This window comes from Chinchilla lanigera, unplaced genomic scaffold (genome assembly GCF_000276665.1).
Source record: "Chinchilla lanigera isolate Chin_1 unplaced genomic scaffold, ChiLan1.0 scaffold00015, whole genome shotgun sequence".
Taxonomy (NCBI): domain Eukaryota; kingdom Metazoa; phylum Chordata; class Mammalia; order Rodentia; family Chinchillidae; genus Chinchilla; species Chinchilla lanigera.
In genome coordinates, this window is record NW_004955416.1 from 8,393,521 (window position 1) to 8,400,531 (window position 7,011).

The window sequence follows — 7,011 nt, forward strand, 5'->3', positions numbered from 1 at the left end:
ATCAGTTGTGTCTTTGTATCCTTGGGCCAGAGTATTCTCTAGGGCCATCTGGACTCCCTGGAGCACAGCAGGGAGACTTCCGGCCAGTCCAGGTTGACAGCCCAGGACCTCTGTGTGATGTCTTCCTCATGGTTAGATCAGCCAGCCACAGCCTGTTCCACCGTGTTTCACAAAGTCCTTAAAAGGAGCTGCTTGCTTCTTCCAGAAGCACCGCAGGAAAACAGTGAGGAGGAGTGGGGAGAGAAAGACGAAAGCAAAAAGGGAGAGGAAGTGCGTGATGCTGAGGGAGTTCAGAAAGGTAAACAGCAAGGCGGCAGCAGGAGGAGCCGACTCAGGAGTGTGAGGGTGGGAGGCAAGGAAGAAAGCAGAGTTCTGCTTGTAATATCAACTTGAGTTCCTGATAACCTTTTATCTTGACCCACCAGATATGCAGAGAGAGAGAGAGAGAGTAAAGTAGGAAGCTTGCAGTTTTGATTCATGATGAAGCCTAACATTTCTATGGTCTCTGTCCCTGGGAAGAGCTGAGGACTACCTTTCCACATGATGCATGGTCCATGATTCATGATCCATGGTCAGAGTAGGAGAGATTAGTAGACCCAACACTACCCAGCTTCTACTTTTTTTTTTTTTTTTTGAGACTGCATCTCACCATAGCCCAAGCTGGCCTCAAACTTATGGAAATCCTCCTGCCTCAGCCTCCTGGGTACTAAGATTACAGGCATGTGCCACCATGCCTTGCTGCCAACAGCTTCTTTGAGAACATTTATCACTTTCTTAGGATTTCCCTCTTTTCATTCTGATTCATGTCTATCTTGGCCTGGTTGACCCTGACATGTCACTGAAGTCTTCTGAATCTTCTGCATCTACAAGGGGGTTAAGAAGACTTCTCTGGAGCAAATTAGCTCTTGTTGATAAAACAGCTTTGTATCCTGCAAGCTACAGTGTAGGTATTCACGGTGAAGAATGTAACCTAAGATAAAGGTGCTTTCTGTAACACACCAGCTTTGCATTCCTCAGAATGATTGCCAGAGAGGGTGCTGTCACTATGTTTTCAGAGTTCCCCTATCTCCTGGACCAGCAGGAAACATTGATGAGAACTTGGAAAACAACTGCTTCATCTCTGGGGATTGACATAAGTCAGTCCTCTGACCTCGTGAGAATGAGTGGATCTCATTTTCTGCCTTATGGACAGCGATCTGCTTTGGACTCATAGCTCAACCTTTCTCCCTCTTTCATTGAGAGCAGCAGGCAGCCTCAAGTCAAACCCCAAAGGCTATAGATTCAGGCTCTGACACCCATCAAGAGTGAGTCTCAGAGAGGTGATATGGCCCACACCTATAATCCCAGCACTCAGGGAGGCTGAAACAGGAAAACTGTAAGTTTGAGTCACTGGGTATGGTGGTGCATGCCTGTAATTCCAGAACTTAGGAAGCTGAGGCAGCAGGATTGCGGTGAGTTTGAAGTCAATCTGGGCTACAAAGTGAGTTCAAGGCCAGCCTGAATGGAATAGTGAAACCCTATCTCAAAAAGTACGGGCAACTTAGCGAGTCCCTGGAGAGAGAGAGAGAGAAGCGTTGGGGATATAGCTCAGTGTGAAGGCCCTGGGTTCAGTTGCTGGTACCATAGGATGAGGGTGGGAGTCTATGGACAAAATGATGGAATTGAGAGGAGGGCCTTCTGTGTGCCTACAGTGAGATCACTCTAAACTGACAGGAGAAGGAATGGTGCAGATGACTAAGAGATAAGCGGAGCTAATTTCTGGTGGAAATTTAACGTCCAAATCTATGTGCCTAAAGAGTGACTAAGAGGAAATGAAATGTGATGTAAAAACTCAAGAAGAAGGGACCTGGCTTTAGCCCAGGAGAATAAGACAGACTTTTAGAGACTGTAGGTATCTTTTTTCCTGCAGGTGGAACTTAAGGACTATGTAGAATCTTCTTGGAAAGACATACAGATAATTAAGGTCAGGCGGCGTGAACACAAGTCTTCAGTGCCTGACTTGCTAGTACGTGTGGGTGCATGACATCGACCTGCAACTAGAAGCTGTGATAGGACAACTCCTTCCTGCTATGAAGACAGACTGTTGTGGTTGGGAGTGATGGCGCACACTGTAATCTCAGCACTTGGGAGGCTGAGCCAGGAGGATCACTGCGAGCTCAAGGCTAGCGTGGGCTACACAGCGATTTCAATTTGAGGCTAGAAACCTGTCCTTGAAAGATGGTAAGAACCTGTCGAGAGAGAGAGAGAGAGAATGAGAATGAGTGAATGAATGCATACTGAGAGGTCCCAGGTTTGGGGCTGTGGGGAACAGCCATAAGCAGTTAATGTGGCTTTGACAGTTAAAATTCACATCTGCTCTAATGGCAGGGACCCGTGAACTTTCCCACAGTGCAGTGAGGGAAACCTTAGGCCTCGGTTTCCAGAAAAGGGGAAGATGTTGCCAGTGCTGTCCTCTTGAGTTTGCCTGCAAAGGCAAGAAGCAGACCTAGGTTTACCTGTCCACGGGTGCTCAGCTGACCCCTCTGGAGCCCTCAGACAGCTCTTGCTCACACCTAGTCTGCTCCCTTCTTATCCACCAGGAGGAGGCTTACAGAGACGTTGGTTGTATAGTGGCTAGCATAGCTGCCTTCCACCAGGAGGAGGCAGAGGGCCTGGCCATGCTGGGGGCGCCTGCGGCTGCCTGCTCCACAGGGTTTTGCAAAAATGCACCCGTTCTGTCCTCTGGCAGCAAATCACAGAGGAGAGTGAGGCTCAGATTTGTGTCCTAGAGAGAGGAGGACAAGAGTGAAGTTTGGGTAGCAACACATCAACATGTACTTCCAGGGGCTGGGGATTTAGCTCAGTGGCACAGCGCCTGTCTGGCAAGCACTAGGTCATGAGTTCGATTCCTGGTACCAGAAAAAAACCCAAAAAAACCCAGAGAAACAAAAAAATAAAAAAAAATGTACTTCCAGCTTGGCTGGTAGCACAGCCCTATAATCCGGCACTCTGGGAGGCTGAGGCAGGAGGGTCATAAATTCAAGCCCCACCTGGGCATTTTAGCCACTTAGTGAGACTCTCTTTTAAATAAAATTTAAAAAGGAGATGGGAATACACAAAGCTCAAGGGGGCCTAACTCAGTGCAAAGGCTTTGGATTCAAAATCCCCAGTATCACCAAGAAAAAAAAGCACTTCCAAAATGAAAATGATGCCTGTGCCACATGGCACTGCCGAGGAGAGGTGCTGAGAGCGCCTCCTGTTCCCGGAATGGCTCCCAGAGTTGTCTGTAGGCGGATGCACATGACACATTCTTAAACTGACTCCGTTCTGCGCGGCTTGTTCCTTGTGTGCATCTCGGGAACAACAGACAGCTCCATCTTCCTATCTGGGTTTGGTTCCCAGTGGGTCGGATTTGTCCTTTTGAATCACGAAGCCTCCCGAGTCCTCTGCACGCGTGCCCGAACTGGACGACCTCACAGGGATCCAGGGGTCCGTTATGCTGCAAGCAGTAAGACCCAGGGTACACACTTGCCTGTAAACCACCCTGGATCCAGCTTTTCTTCCTGTGAAATAAAATTCATGTTGTGGCACTTTTGGATTGATGTCTCTATATCAGGCGCTTTTTGGTTTTTTAGCGTTGCTTCTTTTCTGTTCTCACTCCTCTAAGAGTCTTTGCCAACACAACACTGACATTTGAGGAAGAGAATAGAGCAGTTTGGCTTCTTCTGTGTAAACCCGTCTGTTTCCTTGGTGATGTAAATAGTTAGTGAATATATTGGAAGTTTTAACAAAATCAGATTTAGTTTTGTAGAAACAGGTTTTGTTACCTGTGGAAAGGGTGACAGGAGCAATCTCAGAGATCAAGAAATCTTTTTTTTCCCCTTTTTTGTGGAAAGGGTCTTGATATTTAGTTCACGCTAGCCTTGAACTTACTACTTAGCTGAGGCTGGCCTCAAACTTGCAGTGATCTTTCTGGCTAAGCCTCCTGAGTGCTGGGATTACAGGTGTGTGCCATTGTGCATGGCTATCTTGTTCCTTTATAATTCACTTTGAATAAGACAATATTCCCCCAAAGTAGGACCTACTGAGACGTAGATCTTCTAAGACCATCAGAAGCACACACTTTTATAAGGTTCAATAAGGATGCCCAGATGTGTGGGTGGTGTCAGATCATGCCTCTAACAGCCAGAATCATTCTCTGGCCTCTTCAGCTCTCCCAGGAGAATCCTGTTTGAAGAACAGACCCCAGAGCTCAGAATTTAAATGAAGCTGGGCAGGGTGACCCACGCCTGTAATCCAGCACTTGGGAGGCTGAGGCAGGAGGATCATTGCAAGTTTGAGACCAGCCTGGGCTACAAAGTGAGCTCAAGGCCAGCCTAAACAGCATAGCAAGACCTTGTCTCAAAAATAAGTAAATAAATAAATAAATACATAAATACATAAAAACAAAGAACTTAAATGAAGAGTGGAATTGCCTTTCACTGCTAGAGATGGGCTGAAGGAGAAGGTGCATAAATCTGATGGTGTGTCTTCTAGTAGGGAGGTTCCGTTACAGAAGCAGATATGGGCTGCTGAGAAGAATATTTTTCACTTTGGTTATTCTAAATTTTTCTTCATAGTCTTGTGTCTCCAGTTTCCCCTTTTTCTTCCCTCTAGCCAGTTCTTCTTTTACGCCTAGCAAATCACCTTGCTCTCTTCCTACCTTACAGGTACAACAAGTATGTTCTCTATTGTTTAGCAGCTGTGTGACCTTGTTACAATTATTTCATTTCAAAAAAACAAAAAATTCTTTCACTTCCACTGGGTCTGGAGTCATACCCCTGTAATTCCAGCACTCGGGAGGCTGAGGCAGGGTGAGGACGGAGTTGAGAGTTTGAGGCCAGCCTGGGGTACATAGTGAGACCTGTTTCCAAAAAAAAGGTCCTTTCATTTCTTAGTGACTGTTTCCTTATCTTAAAACAGTGCTAACAACTGTCCTTACATTTAGGGTGATTGTGAGAATTAAATGCATCAGTACATTAAAAATAGTGTAGGGCCAGGAGTGATGGTTATGTCTGCAAACCAGCATTCAGGAAGCCAAGGGAAGATGTGAGGGTGATCTGACTGTGACATCTGTCACCCCCTTGATCGCCAGGGTTGATCTGGCTGATCTGGCTGGCTAGGCAGGTGTCCCCTTCCTCCCTCAATGCTCCCTGTGTGTCCCTCCAGAAGCTGCACACTCAGTCGAAGAGGACGACCACCCCCGACAGATAGAGGACTGTCCCTCCACCAGGGGAGTACGAGTAGCTGTGCTCCCCTGCTAGAACCTCCAAACAAGCTCTCAAGGAGGCTGAGGCACCTGGATCATGAGGCTAGCCAGCCTGGATGATATCGCAAGACCCTGACGCAAAAACACCCAAAAACAAAACAAGAAATTTAGATAGCATGGAGCATGTTAAATAAATGCCAGCTCTTATTATTACTGAGAAGACAGAGGTCAATGCCATGAATCCATTGTCTAAATTCTTCACCTAAAAAAACCTCTCATAGCCGGGCATGGTGGCGCATACCTATAGTCCCAGCATTCAGGAGGCTGAGGCAGGGGGATTGTTGCGAGTTTGAGGTCATCCTGAGCTACAAAGTGAGCTCAAGGCCAGCCTGAACTGCATAGCAAGACCCTGTCTCAAAAGACAAGAACAACAACAATAAAAACTTCTCATGACCCATCCCTTCTCTTCCAGCCTCAGAGGGAAAGACCGGCTCATTTTCTGTGGTGTCACCTCTTTGTGGTGTTAGGAATTGACCCAGGGAGCACTGAGCCACATCCCAGCCCTTTCTGTTTATTTTGAGGAGTGTGGGGACCAAACTTGCCTAGTTGCCCATGCTGGGCTCAAACTTGGGATCCTCCTGCCTCAAACTTGGGATCGCTATGGCTTCCGCCTGCCTCTTGATTGCATCTTTCCCATCCCAGGGGTTTTTGCCACGTGAGTCGTTTTCCCATTCACAGTCTAAATTGGTTCCTCTGTCCTGGCTCTCTTTGCTCATTGTCAGAAACTCTCCAGTCTCTCCTAGGTGGAAAGGGCCTCCGAGGGACTGCGTCCTCTCTCAGCTGTGCCCCATTTTACCACTCCTCTCACTCACAGTGGTGTTTGCCTCCCTGTCTTCGTGACTCATCCGCTAATTATTCCTCGCCATCTGGCTCCTCCCCAGCCCCCACTCTCACAGCACTATGGCCAGCCCCCTGAGGAACTGAAGGACTTTGCTTCAGTTCTGTTCTCTCTAGGGTGGAGGTTCCGCCCATCTCTGCTACAGAAGGCCCTCTTGCCTCTGCCTGAGAGCAGGGCTGGAGAGCTGCGCGGCCTGTGTGAAGTCTTTTGGCTCCCTTGCTGTCTGTCCACTCGCGGCTGTGGCTGTGGAGGCAGGCTGGCTGCGTTTGAGGGACAGCCTTCTCTAGTGCTTATTGTTGCTTTCTAAGTATGACTGAGCCTTCGTCCTTCATTTGTTCTTACTCCTCAGCCTCGACCCACATCATGCTTACTCTCACCCTGTGCCCTGCCTGGCCTGTTTTTAGTTTCTTCAAGATGCTGGGGCTTGTCAGGCATAGGCTTTTCTCTTTGGTGGTTGTTTCACTTGCATTCATCTTTATTATACTTTTAAAATTTTAAGCTGGATGTGGTGGTGCATACCTGTGATCCCAGCGCTTGGGTGGCTGAGGCAGGAGGATTGCTTTGAGTTGGAGGCCAGCCTGTGCTACATAGTGAGTTCAAGGCCAGCTTGATTTTCACTGTTTTGTTTTGTTGTTTGTTTGTTTGTTTTAGTCTTTTTGAGACAGGGTCTTACTATGCAGTTCAGGCTGGCTTAAGTTCACTTTGTAGCCCAGGCTGGTCTCGAACTCACAACGATCCTCCTGTCTCAGTCTCCTGATTCTTCTACCTCAGTCTCCTGAGTGCTGGGATTATAGGTATGTGCCACCATGCCTGGCTTGTTTGGTTTTTTTTTTGAGACAATGTCTCACTCTATAATTTAGGCTGGCCTTGAACTCACTATGTAGGC